We start from the raw sequence: 16624 nt of genomic DNA, 5'->3' as shown, positions 1-16624 counted from the left end.
TCCCCCCCACCCCCTTCCTCGCCGCTTCACCTCATCCTGCCCATCGCCATGTTAGCCCCTTTTAGGAAGACGGAGGAATGCGGAGCCGCGGCGGCTCCGGCTGCCAAGAGCCCAAGGGCTCCTGATTGGAGCCGCCGCATCAGATGGGGCCGCGTCTGGCCCTTTAAAGAGACAGGAGCCCGCTCCGCTCCGCGCCGCGCCGCCGCCGCCGCCCCCACGCGCGACCGCGCCCCCCCCCCCCGCCACGCGCGCGCGCGCTCCCGCGGGTTTTCCCACGCCGCCGCCGCCGCAGCGGGGCAGGGCACCCCCAAACCCACCCACCCACGCAAGCGGGTGCCGGGTGCTTGTCTGCCCCCCCCCATCCCCACCCCCACGCGGGTTTTTTTTTTGTGTGTGTGTGGGGGGGGTGCCTAAGGAGTTTCATAAGGAGGTTTTTTTCTTTTTTTTTGGCCCTGGGGCTTGGCGCCGCGGGGCTCGGTGGCGGCGGCCCCGGCTTCGCAGCCAGCGTGCTGCTCGCCGGGCGCTTCCCAGCGCGGCGACGTATTTCGGGTGGGAAAAGGCCGGTTTGGGGAGTCGCCGGGGACCACCGGGCTCGGGGCAGGTTTTTCTAAAACGGAACAAGCCCTCTTGCACGGATGGGAAACCTGGGAGATGCGGGTGCGGCGGGGAAGGGGAAGCAGCTGGCAATTTTTAAGCCAAGCTCAGGATTTTAGGAGCTGGGAAAAGCGCGTTTCCCGGGGTGCCTCACTACGGGATGCGACCGCTCTGCTCCCCGGGACCAAAACGCCGGGCCCGGCTTCGCCCCGGGCTGCTTTTCCCACCGATGGCAAGCTCAGCCCCGGCTCGCCCAAATGTTTCGCACCTCGCGCTACGCTTGGGTTGCCGTGGGACTGGCGGGCCCCGATTTATTTGTTTTTTGGTTGGTCGCCGCCTTTGGAAGCAAATTTCCTTGCTGCGAGAGTCCCTTAGTCGCTTTATCTCTCTCCCCACCTTCCAGGCTATTTTCTCCTTTCTAACCACTCCTTTTTCCAGACATAAATGTGGTAACGTCTTGCACTTGTTTAGACTCTGCTTCAGTTGCTGCGCGCGGTAACTTATTCCAGATGTTTATGACTCTTTGCATAATGTCGCTGCAGCCACGTCCTGCCTGTGCTCTGTTTCCTGATTTTATTTAATTTTTGTATGCCCCTTCCTTCTTTCCACCCTGCTTCACGCTAGAGAGTGAAAAAAAAAAAAAAAAGAGACGGCAGACAACTTTATCAGCTCCTTTCACGTAGCAGAAAACTTCTCCCGAGGAGCCCGGAGATGAACGTTTTGTCCGCTTAGCCTGCCTTCTACCCCAGAAACACTTCCAAAAGCTACATCAGCTCCTGAGAAACATCCGGCTGCGATGTATCCATCTCCGGGGTGAAGGTTAGCACCGAACCGGCAAAACCAGTTGCCGCCGGTGGGAGCATTCGGCCGGGTGGCAGCCAGAGGGAAATCCGGCCTCTTTGCCTGAGCTTCCCAGGCCAGTAACCGGCTGAGGGCCAGGAGCTCTGGGAGGACGATCACAAGGTGCAGAGGTGGGAACCGAGAGGTTTAAGCTCCGTTCTTGACCCTGCTACTGATGCCAACCCCCAGCGGCACCTTGCCGTAAGCGCCAGGGTCGCTGCTTCGCCTAGGGGACTGGGGTGGGGAGCGAGGTGAGTCTTAATTCCCTCGTGGCTCTGAAGCGCGTGGAGATCTTCAGGGAGAGGCACATCGGGGAGGAGAGGACTCAGGTGGCCTTGCTGTGATGTCCCCTGTGCTTCGGGGGACGCTGAGGCCAACCCAGCTGCCCCATTACACATAGGGCTGGTCTCCATGGGACCACCTGAACTGCATTTGCTGAAAAATAACTTCCCAAATCTCCCAGCAAATCCAAACCGACCTTGTTTGATCATTTCGCTTCACATGCTTACAAAGCAAACTCCTCTTCTGCTCTTCATCCCACCGTGCAAAGGCCAAGCAGAGTGAGATGTAAGACACCGCCACGCAGATTAAGACACCTAGAATAGGAGTGTGCAAGCGTGAGCCCCGTGTCTCGGCTCCCAGAGAGTTAATAGGGATTAATTAACCTCCCACTGCAGCGAGGGAGCTTGGAGAGCTGCTCAGCCCACCTCTTCCTGGGCACCTACTCGAGGCTCTGCTGCTGTGCTGACTAGGACACTCACTTCATTTAACCGCAGAGGCATCTAGTCCCGTCTGAGTTGCCCTCAGCTTTTTCCCTGGCCTCCTGTTGCTGCCCCAGGAGGCTGAGTCTCCTACATGTCCCATGTCCACCAACCTTGTGCAGATGCTTTGGATACTCGGGATGCTCTTCTTCATCTGCTGTGATTTCTGAAAGTGGTTATCTCCAGGCTGGTTTTGCCTTCATGCAGACAAGGATCTGGAAGGTCTGGAGTCTTCCTCAGACGATGTGGGCTGTGAGATAGCTCTACCATGTATTGCAGTGACACAGCATTGGTGAAAATGTGAATGGAGCTAGAGAGGCTCTGTAGGTACCTGGACCTGCAAACGTGGGAGAAAGTGCTCTTCTGACCTCTGAAGGAAGGCAGTACATCCCAGCCATAGATGGATGAGGCTAGGTGGGGAAAGCCAGGTAGGTTTATTTCCTAAGGTGAGATACAACGTTGGGCAAGAACATGAAGCGTATCCTACAACAAAAGCGTGGTGGGTCCAGCTCACCATACAGGGATCCTGCCCTGGAGGAATGGCACTGTCAGAGCACAAGCTGTCACTGAAACCCTGCCCACCAAGGGGTGCAAGCAGAAAGCTCCTCAGGGGAACCCTAAGAGAACCACGAGAGGAGCCTCACCCTTGTAAGATACTGTAAGCTCCTCTGAGACTGACTCCTGGCAGAGAAATGGGCCGGCCCGTTGCTTCGTCTAAGCCTGGATAAGCTCTCCTTAAAGCTAAGAGCATGTTCAGTGTCAACTGGAACTTCCTTAGAGCAGGAAAATGTAACCTGCCAGAGGTCTGTGAGAGCAAGCCTCGGAAAAAGGAGAGTCTCCTGGGCACCCTCACAGAGAGGCTGGTCAACCTCAGGCAACACCCATAGCCAGAAGGTTGCTCTGAGGACGTTGCCTGAACGACCCATTTGCCTGCAATTTGGGTGAAGCAGCTGGGACAGTCTGGGTTGGGATACTTGGAGGGGAACCCGCTAAGAAGTGAGTGTGCTGCTGCAAAATGGAGGGGGGAGCCCCGGGCACGGGGCTGGAGCAGACGATCTAGTATTGCCAGGGCTGATGGCCTCAGGAATACTGTAGGAATTAGCAGCACGTCAAGCCAGGAGAAAACCAGTGTGTCTGCTCCTTAAGGGTGGTGGTAAGGGACATGGTGAAAAAGGAGGAGGTGAAGGACCACGCACAAGTCTCCTGTCCAAGAATACGCTGTTGGGACCTCCCTGCGATGCCCCTTCAGACAGTGGCACCTGTGGAATACTTTGGGTGCTGGAGGTGTCCTGTTAGAGAAGACAGAGCCGCTGGGGGGCTGGAATTGGTGACAGAAGGAGACGGGACAGAGGAAGGAAGCCCCTTTTCTGTGATCAGATTGATAAATGATGAGCAAATGGAGCAAGGCCCTGGTGACACAGGAGAAGTCTTGGATCTTGTGCAGCATCTTTCCAGCAGATTGGTGCTGTGGAAGGGACATCTTCTGCAGCTCTCTCTGTTCCTTTCTCTCATGGAGATAGCAATTAAGATCCTGTAGTGAAGGATCAGCCACAACTACTAGAAATACGTATAGGGACTGGTATACATTGAGAGGAACCAGGAGGGATTCCCACTTCTTTGGTCTAATGACGACTCTAATCTCTGATGCTTCAGTTTGCATTTCCTTAGCTTTGGTCTTCTCCAAGCCAAGCATTGGCAAGGACAAGGGAGAAGAAGAAACCCGAGGCCCTGCAACAATACCCTGCAAAAGCTCAGACAACCCCGAGTTTGTGAGCACCCATGCAAGAGCGTGGGCCTGGGGGAGAGGAGCCAAGTATATCTCCGAGGTGATATTGTCTCCTCTCTCCGACTTTGCCTGCCTGGGCTAGGTTCACTGTTTGAAGGACCAGTGCAATGACAGGAGAAGGCACGCTCTGATGAGCATCTTCAAAAGCTTCTAGAGACTGGAAGTCCCATAGACAGATGCTGCTCCAGGAGATCATGAGACCAGCTTCCTACGCATGGACTCCTCCTGAATTAGCACTGAACTACCTGGGACATTAGGGTCAGCAGGTGCTTGGGCAGAGAGGAGGGTGGAACAGGGCTCCAGATTGCCCCGTCCTCACCCTTAGGATGCAGGATGAAGGCCAGGGACATGGTCACCACCTTTGGAGACATCTTGCTGGCTCAGCAACTGCTTTTTGCTCAGGAACTGGTTTTGAGAGCAGGCACGCAGATCATGGAAAAGAAGGGATCAAATCAGGCCAACAGAAAAAAAAACAAAACAGAGAGAGGGAAAGCATTCCTGGAGGCTCTCTGGCCTCTCTCCCTCTAACCTCCTGAGAGGAGGAGAAGGGAAGAGACAAAACAAAAGGCACGAAAAAGAATGAGCCAAAGAAACATTAACACGAGGATCGCAAGGTTCGAAGAAGCAGCTTCGTGATGCAACAGAAAAGGCCTGTTCCCAAGAGCACGCTAGCTCAGCCAGGCAGCGGGGAGGACCCGGGGGTCGTACAGAATACGCTGTCCTTTTATGGCCAGACGAGGAGGACCGTGCTGCGTGAGCCTGTCCTACTAAGGGAAAACGTCTCCCGCTTAAGTGTTTGCAATGAGAACACCCACAGCGTGAATATAGACAAGCTCTCAAAGGACAACTGAAATACTGCTGCTTCATGTTGACCCCAATTTTTTTTTTCCCTCTTCCTTTAATTTTCTCAGTTCTGCCTTCAAACAGTGGGGGGGGGGGGGAAAGGCAATTATTCAGACGAATCCCCTCGCAGGGCCTGCCGGTTTCAGGTGACATCCTCGCATGGCTGCAATCCGTTTCAGCATCAGGCTCGGGAAGGCCATTTGAGGACACGGGCAAATGTCCTGAGCAGACAGATCTTAGCGTGGAAGATGGTCTCCTTCCCACCAGCAACAGCAGCTACGCTCTGCCGTGTAGCAGGCAGGCAAGAGGAGTTCACGCCAGTGTTTATCCTCCCCTGCGCAATGAAATGATTACGATCCAAGTCTGGGAAGATGTCATTACGCTGTGTGCTTAAATGCTACCGTGCGTGCCAAGTTCACCCTTCCGCTGCTGCAAATCACAGCCCAGGCCGACCCAAGCTCTTGCTGCCGGAGAGGAAGCCGTGCTGACCTCCAAAAGCCGCAGAATATATGTGTTATCGGAGATGCTTAGGGTTTCATTCCACTATTCTTGCAGTATCCAAGTGCTTTCCACCTAGCACTGAGAGTATGCTTCCTGCTGGCCCCCATGGAGTTTCAGGTGTAGTTTCCTTTCTAGGGATCAAAACTCTGCTAGGGATAGGTTTTCCCCTTTGGTTGGTCGAAGCAGGAAGGGGAATCAAAGTTGCAAATAAGGGCCTGTTTTTCAGCTGCGTTGAGTGAACAGAAAGGCCGGTGAAGCTGGTTGTCTGTACTCCTGGTTTCATATTTTCAGTGTTTCTCACGTACGTGATGATTTCTCCACCAGCAGGTAGCTGCTGGAACCAACCACGGCCAGATTTTAATTCTCGGAAGGGCTTTTATTAGATTCCAGGTTCTGTTTTCTACAAAGTTTGGAATAATTAGGTTTTCTTTTTTACGTGGTGATGCCAAGATTAAGAAATTTGCTTTAAGCCCTTGAACTTGCAGCACTGTAAGGAGAAGATCTAAGTAGCAAAGAAAAATTGCTTGGAGGAGGAGGGGCGAGAATCCCTCCCACCACCACCCAGACTTCCTGCAACGTATTTAGCTTTTTTTTCCCCCTGCAAATGAAATCATAGGATGACAAAATAGGTTGGAAGGGATCTCCAGAGGTCACTTGGTTCAGCATCCTGCTCAAAGCAGAGGGTTTCTCATCTTTTTCTTTCTTTGCTGCTCTCTCAGCACTCAATCTGAGAATCCAGAGACAAGGAGCAACGTTAACGCATACCCTTCACAGTTTGAATTATTTGCCCTGCTGCTGGACTTCAAGAAATACTTTCTTTGTACTAAAATGCACAGTGCGGTGAGACTGTGATCTCTGCCTCTTCCAGCTAGCTGGCTCAGTGTGGTTTGAGTGTATTTGCATCCATTGTACAGTGCTGACGGATATAAAAGTGCTCATCAACAGTGGGGTCCTTCACTCTAGGAGCTGCAAAAATACAGCACCAGAACTTTGGGGTGTTTTCTCCAGGCGGGTCACATCAATATGTCGGGTAGATGTAATGTAAAGGAGGGAGTGTGGTGCAGTTGACTTTACCCTGCCTTCTGAGCTGTTCCTACTTGTCAAGGAAGGGTTGGGATCAGCTCCGCTGAATCCAGCTGGAGACCAGTCACTAGTGGTGTCCTCCAGGGGTTGATGCCAGGGCCAATACTGCTTAACATCTTCATTATTGACCTAGATGATGGTCCCTAATGCACCCTCAGCAAATTTGCTGATGATTCAAAACTGGGAGGAGTGGCCGATACACCAGAGGGCTGTGCTGCCATTCAGAGGGACCTTGGCAGGCTGGAGAGGTGGGCGGAGAGGAACCTCATGAAGTTCAACAAGGGCAAGTGCAGGGTCCTGCACCTGGGGAGGAATAACCCCATGCACCAGGACAGGTTGGGGGTTGACCTGCTGGAAAGCAGCTCTGCGGAGAAGGACCTGGGAGTGCTGGTGGACACCAAGTTAAGCACGAGGCAGCAATGTGCCCTTGTGGCCAAGAAGGCCAATGGTATCCTGGGCTGCATCAGGAAGAGTGTTGCCAGCAGGTCAAGGGAGGTGATCCTGCCCCTCTACTCAGCCTTGGTGAGGCCACATCTGGAGTACTGTGTCCAGTTCTGGGCTCCCCAGTACAAGAGAGACATGGACCTGCTGGAGCAAGTCCAGCAAAGGGCCACTAAGATGATTAAGGGACTGGAGCCTCTTTCATATGAGAAAACACTGAGAGAGCTGGAACCGTTCAGCCTGGAGAAGAGAAGACTGAGGGAGGCTCTTAACATTTAGAAATAGCTGATGGGACGGTGTCAAGAGGTCAGGGCCAGACTCTTCTCAGTGGTGCCCAGTGACAGGACGAGAGTCAATGGGCACAAATTGAAACACAGGAAATTCCAGCTGAACATCAGAAAACACTTCTCTTCTGTGAGGGTGACTGAGCACTGGGATAGGTTGCTCAGAGAGGTTGTGGAGTCTCCAAACTTGGAGATATTCAGAACCAGGACATGGTGCTAGACAACCCGCTCTAGCTGATCCTGCTTGAGCAGGGGCAGGGTAGACCAGATGATCTCCGGAGGTCCCTTCCAACCCCAACTAGTCTGTAATTCTGTCCCTGGGGTGAGTTACAGCAGAGGAACATAGCATTGCTCAGCCTTCGTGTTGGGAGAACAGGAGCTCCATTCGAGCGTCACCTAACTACAGGTTTGAACGGAGAGGCCTCTGGACTGGATGTGTCAGCACAGCAGGGTGAGAGATGTTAACTGCAGACTAGAAAGTATCTAAGCTTCTCGAGCACAGTTAGCGCAGGTAGGCCTAACACCGCTGAGCCACGGCGGCATTGCTTTCGGGGTGCATTTAACCATGCAAATCCAGCAAGCAGGGCCTTCAGTGATCTGCCCCGCATCTGTACTCACTGCTATGTGCTGGAGAAACATAAACCAGCTCAGGAATATTTACCAAAACTTCAGTCACATCATATAATTGCAAAGAGCCAGGGACTCCGATTCGTGCCAGCATGGGAGGAAATAGAAGAGAGAAATAGGAAAGAGAGAAGATGCGTGAAAAGGCAGTGAAGCTCTGTGCCTGCCTAGACTTCACTTGTGACTTGGCAGTTCTGACGTTTTGGGGAAAGAAATGTTTTTATTCTCCTACCAGGCCTTTCTCCAGCCACTATTGGCCACTAGTTTCCTGCATGAACGATTTACCTGCTGTTATGTTCAGGGCACTAGACTAATGTGAATTCAATAAAATCCAACCTTTTCCATGGAAGAAAAAAGTGGATTCTGTGTTCTAAGTGGGAAAGCCTCAAGATTTTATAAATATTTGGGTTTTTAAAAAGCCCTTGACAAGACTACAAAGGAAACTAAGTAGCCACAGGGCTGGAGAAGAGGTCTTTTTATTGCCTGAAAGCTGGTTAAAAGCCTGGAAGCAAAAGGTAGGGCGTAATGGTCACTTTTCAGAATGGAAAAGAGTCGGTAGTGTGGCTCACCAGAGACTTGTGCTGTGTCCAGGTTTTTTCAACATCTGCATCAGTGATCTGGAGAAGCGAGAGCACAGCTAAATCTCCAAGTTTGCAGATGAGCTCCTTCAGGTCATCACCTGCCATAGCAATGGCGAGGAACTCCAGAAGGACATTAAAAAGTGAGTAAGGAGACAAAAAAAAGTTCAATTGAGTTTGGTATATATATGGAGTATATATGAGTTTGGAAATATATGAAGTAAAGCACCTGGAGAAAAAAGTCTAAACCTTGGTTATATGATGTTGAGCTTGAAACCGGCATAGAAGAATAACTACTAAAATGACTAATGGGATGGGGCAGCTGCTTTATGAGGTGAGATGAAAAACTCAGGACTCCAGTCTGGAGAAGCGAAGGCTGAGGGGGGCTTATGAGCAAGGTTCACAAAATCATGAAGGCAGCGAGTAAAGTAAAATGCAGAAGTGTTATTCAAACTAGCAGCAGCTCAGCTTAAAACAGAGAACAGAAGGTCCTTCTTCAGACAGCAGGTGGTGAACTTCTGGAGTCTGCTGCCACAAGAGCCAGATACGTTAGCAGGTTCAAAGAGGGGTTGAACAAATTCACGTGCAAGAGGTCCATCAGCACGTGGCAGAGGGATCAGGCAGGCTGGTACCCACTGACGCCCGTAATGCAAAGATTGTTGGTGCTGGGAGAGTAGAGGGGAATGAACTGGAGATCATGCCACTTGCGTGTCCTCTGTAAATATTATCTCCTCCTCTTGCTGCTGGAAAACAGGATATTAGGCTAGATAAACTATTAGCTAAAACCAGCAGGGCACACGTGCTCTTAAAAGAAAGATGGAGCAGTTTACTGAACCAGGCTCTCCCGGACCCAGCGAGATGCGCTTGGTTTGCTGCTTCTCGCCCCTAGACTTCATCAAGAACTGGCAGTAAACGTCATTCCTTATCCAACCCATTGCGAAAAGGTTTGTGCATCAGGTGGGTGCCACACTGCGTCGTACAAGCTTACGGACTGAACCTCTGCCATCGCTCGGAAGTGTTCAGGTGTCACCCGCAGGGCTGGCAAGGAGAGCCACGTCTGCATCGCAGCAATGCCTTGGCTTGTCGACAAGCCAGGTGTTAAAGCTGCGTGGGTCTTCCCAGCAAGGGGTCTGCAGTTCAAAGGCATCTTTACATATCAAAGGATAATGCGGTAAGGAACAGCATTTCATTAGTCAGGAAGTTATAAATTGGTATCTTGATTGAAATAATTATCAAGATTAGGAACTACCCGGAGGTGCATTTATATTCAAGAGAGTCCCCAGGGAGTATGGGAAACTTTACCCCAAATAAGAGTTGCTATTCAGGAAACAAAGTCCTGTAGGATGCAGCATGTCAAAATAAAGTCCCAGCTTTCATATCTACAAAATCTGTCCTACTTCATTCCTCATTTCTGACAGCTCAGTGGAATATAGGGGAGTCAAGGCACAATAACAGGTAGATATTAACTGTTTCTTCTGTACCAGTCTCCAAGTCTACCCTAACTTTTACTTGATTTATTAGAACAAACTGGATCCTTGCCTCTTCCTTAGATGATCCCTGCTGTGCTTTTTAAGACCGTCTGGGAAACATTAACACTTTGTGGTGTGGCAAAGTGGATGCACATGAACTGCATTAATGTCCAAGTGCCGTCTCCTCCCCTCCAGCTTTTGAGTCCCTGCAATCCGTGGGGAACTTTTCCGGAAGGTAGGGGTGTAAACTGATAAGGTGAAGGACAGGGTTTGCAGGGAGAAACCATCTTATTCAGTATTAGCTGGAGCCTTTTGCCAAGCAGCAGGGAAGAGGGGAAAGGGCTTGAGATGTACAGGAGTCACTTTGAGCCCGTCACCCCGACCTGGAGCAGCAGATCTGGCAGGTTTTGCTCCGATCGCTCCGAGGTACTCCAGCAGCTTTGTGCTTTTCTAATTTCATTATTGCTCGTTACGATCAGCGCAGATTGCGTCAGCATAGGGCGCTTTGCAAATAGCGTTGTGGCTCTCCTTGGAAATACATTCGGGATTCGTTGCTCCCGGGAGTACATGGAGTACTTGAAAGCAATTGCAACGCTGTGACTTGAATTACCACCTCTTCCCGCAACTCCTTCATGTGCAGGCTCTTCATCCTTGGAGACGCCTGGGGCAGAAGGCATTAGCACCTTCTCCGCTATCTTTTTACGACACGGAAGAACGTTAACTTGTTTCATTTACGATTTGGATGAGTTAAGGGGGTGAAGAGGTACCATAGGTGGTAGGTATGGTACCATAGGTAGGCAGGTAGGTAGGTACCATAGGTTTATCCTGTTACCATAGGTGGTGGCAACGTGGTAAGCTGACCCGGTTCATTCATATTCAGTGAATTGGGACCAAAGCACACGCATCAGCCTTACAAGTGAATCAAAAAAACCCCGTACTTGCATATATAAATAAATATATATTTATATGCATGCAGTCACAGAAATCAATGAACTTCCCTCCCCTGCCTAAACTAATGGTCATGGGAACTAATTTCCCAAGCAGGACTATTGCGTGTGAAGATCAAATAGAAGCAGGCTGATTTACAGGAGTGCAAGCTAGAAGCACTAAGGGCTACTGGAATAGCGTGTTTTGTGCCGATACGCTCAGCTCAGGGAGGATGCTGCAAGGTACGCAGCCGAAAAGGTCACGGGGACGAACCGGAGGCCTGGAAAACACCTCCTAGAGCAAACAGCTCAAAGATCACGCACTCGCATTTAGCTTTTTAAAGATGATGTTACGGGAGAGATTAGATCACAGCCTCCGAGCGCCTGCATGGAAAACAAGTAACAGACACCTTCGGTCGAGGTTTGAACGTGCAGAAGCTTAAGTTAAACAAACTGAAGTTAGAATTAAATTTCAAAGTATTATTTTTTTTTAAGATTGAGGGGAATTAATCACCAGAGCAGCTTATCAAAGATCGTTCCCAGCTTTGTCTTTGGTGGACGTTTTAAAAAGCAAGATAGGATTTTTCTTTTTCTTTTTTTAAAGACTGCTTGCCTAAGAAAACGAGGCATATGAGATCGTGTTGTCTCCGTCCATCTGTGTCTGCATCTGGCAGACCGTTTTCCTGAATAACTTTTGAACCAACGGGCCAATTTCAAGCAAATCTGGAAGAGGCGCAGCTCTGAAGAGCATCCAGAGTCTCGCAAGCTTAGTAAGAATCACAGCTGGGGAGAGGAGATGGAGCTAAATTAGCATTTCTCCGCTGGAGGAGAGACAGCGAGAACCGCGCTCGCCAGCAAACATGCACAACACGCAACACCGCCTGGCCGCAGCGCTCGCCCTGTTCCCCAGCGCTGCCGTGCTAACGCGGGGCGGTTGGCGTTTCTGCGAGGGAAGGGGAAAGACGGCAGGAGACAGATGACACGAACGCGGCGGAAAACCGTGCTGCGAGGAGGGAACATGACTTGGAACGTTTTACGATTCTCCAAGAAACTGAAGAGATATGTAGCCTGGGATTCCCCAGGGACGTGTCCTAGGCCTGGTACTGCTCAAAATATATATTTTTTTATTAATTGCTTGCACGAAGAGAAAATTTGCTTATTACAGCTGCAAACGATACCAAGCCGGGAGGGACTTCAAGTACTTTGGAGGATGGGCTGACGCTTCAAAACAATCTCGACACATCAGAGAAACGGCCTGGAAAAAAAAAAAAAAAAGCTGCAATTCGGTGAAAACAAAGGAAAAACTTGCTGCTTGTGTAATGATCCTTCAACTGCCCAAGGCAGCGCAGCGAGGGAGCGGGAACGCTGTGGGGGGCTAGCGCGTCGCGAACCCAAGGCGAGCAGCCCTCGGCACGCTGCTGCCAAAAAACAGGGATATGTAAACAGGAACGTTGGCCGCAAGACATACGGAGCGATGCTTTGGCACCGCAAAGCCTCGGCTGGAGCCCGTTGTCCTCTCGGTACTGAGATTGGGGACAGCTGGGGCCGACGGAGAAGAACCACCATCACGGACGGAGGAAGCACCGGTTACAAAGAAAGCCCAAAGGAACGGGTGCTACTGGGGCGGACAAGAGGAGATGTAGGCAAGGGCTAGCACAACTCTTCTACAAGTATTTAAGCTGGCCAAAGTAGAAGGAAAAACTTTCTTCTCTTCAGCTGCAGGGCTTAAATGAGAGCAAAGGACCTTTAGCTTAGACGTGACTTTTTTTTTGGTTTTCCCCCCCAGTATGGATAGTTCAGGCAGATGTTTAAATATATATATAATATATATCTATATGTATGTTATAGATCTTTCAACGAAAGCTTTTATTTCTTGACTTTGTTTCTCCCCTAGTTTGATGGCAAAAGAACAGTGTTTATAACACTGCAGTTTGGTACATGCAGGAGGTCTAAAACCACACCAAGCAGCATGGGAAGTGAAGCAGGGAGACACAACGAGGCAGCCTGGGCTTTTGATGCTATTCCCCCAAGTCCCTACCGTTGACCAAATTATTCTTAGACAGCTCTCATTTCCGCCGTAACCAATCATGCCTTACTCAGCAAGAAATTATATCTTCCCGGTACTCTTCTAGAGGACTGCCAGGAATGGAGGATCAGCCCAGGTCACGCGTGAGGTCTTTGGCAGTACGGAGAATTGAACATCAGTCTCTAAGTCCTAGGCAATACCCCGCTGCCCGACCATCTTTGTCCCACAGGCATCACCAAATAGACTAGCACATCGAATGCTTGATATTCCTTTATTTGACTCCGTAAAATGAACGGCTGTTGGTCGCAGAGATTTAATCTTTCAAGAAGGAAGAGGTAAGGTCTAAGGCCACCAAAGCACGGGCTGAAGTCCATCCTTATTCAACCACAGAGCTAAATAGACAGCTATTAACTGGCTATTTATCCTATTATTATTAATATCATGTAAGGTAATAAACATTATATATGTAATTATTATATATTAAGTTAAATCGCTAGCAAAGTCAAGGGAGCATGAGATATACCTAGCAGTCACATTCCCCAAATTAGGTCTAAGCCTTAGCGCCAAATAGCAATGCTGCTTCCAGACCAGTTGCCGCTCTCTTACCTTTGCAATAATGAATACGGCAGATATTAGCGGCTAATGTAAAGGACCCCTGGACGGCACTAGTCACAGGACGCAATAAGGCCTGATAGGTCCCTACAGGGAAGACATTGAAAATAAGTGAAATGAAGTGAACTGGGAACGATTATTCACTCTTTCTCTCAAAATGAGAACTTAGGACACTCAAGGATATTACCAAACCGCACATTAAAGCAAAATGTTTTTTTTTTCTCCCTCCCGTGTTATTTAATTAAAAGGTGAAACCCATCGATAGAGGATACTGCAGACCTCAGAAGCCTAAAAATTAAAAAAAAAGTCTATAGAGCCATTATTAAACACAATGGTTCACATACCGCAGTTGCAAAAGCCCGTTTACTGAAAAATGATCATATATTGGTCCTGTTGCTTTTCTTTGGGCCCTTGCAACGTGTTTACGACCACCGACACGCTACCAAGGAACTTTAATTCTAGCGCCTCAGGTCTTTTATACTACAAAACCTTTGCGGGTGCCTCGGCCAGAGCGTGCCACAGACCTGCAACAGCAGCCCTCAGTATTTTACCCTGCCCCTGAACTTAGAGGTGTTTTTTGATGGCAAAGCACGCCAGGCAGTCAACTGCTCTAGCCCGAAACAGTGGCATTGGGCTTGGACATGCTGAGCGGGCAGGGAATACGGGGGGTGGTTTGCCGGGAAAGCGCTCTGCTCTCCTCCCCTTGCCTTGGACCTCCGCGACAGCGAGTATAACTTGGCATAGCTGCCCTGATGAAAGAGCCGCCTTTGGGCCGAGTATTGTTTTTTCTTACTTAAATATGCTTCTGAAAGCAGCACTGAGAGACCCAAGAGCCTCAGGCGGTCATCTCCCTCGGTGAGGGGTGCTGTGACCACGACGCGTCTCTGCTGCTACCTTCCCCAAATGGTTCGGCATTTCTCCAGCCCCTTACTCTGCCCCACTGATGCCGAGGGCCTTCCAGCGGGTCCTCACGCCTTTCACAGCTCATTTTCCCTCTCGGACTCCACAAATGCACTGGGCAGCCCAGTTACCCACACACTGCAACAGCGATGGGATGGGCGGCTAAGGCGCTGGGAACATCGGGAAAACTCTTCCTTATCCTCTCCTCGGGGTGCGCAGTGACCTGCAGTGAAAGAAAGGACAAGAGGAAGGACAGCCCCTCGGGGGGGGGGGCAGTGGTGAAAAACAAGAATTAAGGAATTTTACGACTGGTGGCGACGGCTAGGACATAATTACAGAGTAATTGCAAGTCGAGATCAGCCCTCTCCGTCCTAGCCCATTCTTTAGGTAAGGACATTCGTTTTCTGTATCCTTGAATAGCATCATGCTCTGTCAAGGACAGATGCATATCGCAGTAGAAATATTAATTAAGAATACCAAATGAATCCCCCTCCCCCCCCACAAGCTCTTAACACATCCTCTGTGACTGAAATATTACCTTCATTAGAAAAATAAAATAAAACCCCCACTGCCACGGACTGTCCGATTTCCCGCATGCAATCCTTTCTACTTCGGGAAGATTACACAGGCATTGCTAAATTCAAGATTCGGTCCCTTTGTTTATATGATTTTTAAAGTTTTAAGTTACCCCGGTTAAGTAAGCTAGAACATTTTAAAACCAGGTGGAAAGTCATTACTGTTTCACAACCATATATATATATAAAAAAAAAATTATTTATACAGATGTTAAGTAGGGGTGGAGCATGCAAAGCTTAATCTTCTCATGATTTAAATCCCGGGCTGTGTTCAGTTTGGAAATTACACCAGATGGATTGCGGAGTGCAGCTCAAGGTCATCTAAGTACTGCGTTCTGCTCCAGACCGTAAGCACGATCAGGACGAACCGCACAAAGCCATCAACAGAAATTTAATACACTGTCAGATACTCGGTGATCTTCAGAAAGAGCACTTCAAATGCTTCTTACCCTCTAGTACAAGGACGCAAATAGCCCTGGCTTAAAAGCGATACCGTAGGAACACAAGCTCTCTGCGTGCAGATATCTTAGGAAAATTGCATTTACGCTGTTGTTAAATGTGCATTTTATAGGAAGCAGTTGTTCATGTGATAGACACCCTTATAGCTGGACAGATTCTTTGTTATTCTCTTATTCTGGCCAAGTTAGGAGGAAACCATTTACCTGCAGCTGGAGACCGTACGCTTGCTCTACAGAGCTACATCACAAAAGTATTCTGGATACTGCGCAGTGGATAGTCTATTGGCGAAACAACTGAGAACACATAGACCAAGGCTTCCTAACTATATTTAGACACCCCCTTTTTCTTAAAAAAAGAAAAAAAAATCCATTATAGGTCTTAAGATTATTCTATAGAAAGTGTCACTAATTATTAATACATAACTGGGTATCAGCTACTGTTTTTGACCCTGTGCGCTGCAGCAGAGCGACTTGCCGACAGCCTGCTCCGCACGCGCCACCGCTACACTTCCGTACCCGACTCAAGGTGACGGCTTGACCTCTACAACAGCAGGTCCGCAGCACCTGATAGCCAGCCCAGTTATTTTGCTGCCTAACTCCCGGCACCCAAGGACAGAAGGCTGAACTCAACGTTTAGCACCAGAGATATCCCTGCATCACGAAAATAAAACCCTCGTGCTGCACAGACTTGCTTTTTAAGCATGAAAAGCAACGCCATACGTTTATAGGTAAGAAAGGTTGTTAACCGTGTAGCCTAATATGAATTCAGGCAGAAGGAAGACAGTTTCTTGAAGGAATAATGAAAGATACTGCTAAGAGCATCCTAAATGCCTGTATTAGGAAGATTTTTGCCGAGTTGAAGGAATTTCAGTAGTGCTTCTTTACAAAGATCAGCTATTCAAGATTAAGAAATTAACCTTAACTGGTATGTATATACCAATAAACATATCTAACGTAATCGGTCACCGTAGCTCCCGGCACCTAGAGGTCCTTCTTTTCCCTGCGCCTCCTCCCTCAGCAGCAACGCCCCGAAGTTTGGAAAACGCCCGCTTAGCCAGATCATGCTAAAGACTAAACTGAACCACAAGGAAACACTACCGCTTGTCCTTGCCTTTAAGAAAAATCCATTTTTTTTCCACCTCAGACCAAGGCAATTAGCCTCTCCATTAGGACAAAGCCAATATTTCCAATGAAATCCAGTTTTTCTGGAAGTGAAGGTCTAAAAGACTAATGGGTTAGTCTGCTGAGCCGTTACATCTGCTGCCTTGAACTAACACCACGTTTCCAATATGCTACGGAAGTGATGTGGGAATGTGTATTCGA

This window comes from Apteryx mantelli, chromosome 2 (genome assembly GCF_036417845.1).
Source record: "Apteryx mantelli isolate bAptMan1 chromosome 2, bAptMan1.hap1, whole genome shotgun sequence".
Lineage (NCBI taxonomy): Eukaryota > Metazoa > Chordata > Aves > Apterygiformes > Apterygidae > Apteryx > Apteryx mantelli.
This window is presented reverse-complemented; position numbering follows the sequence as displayed.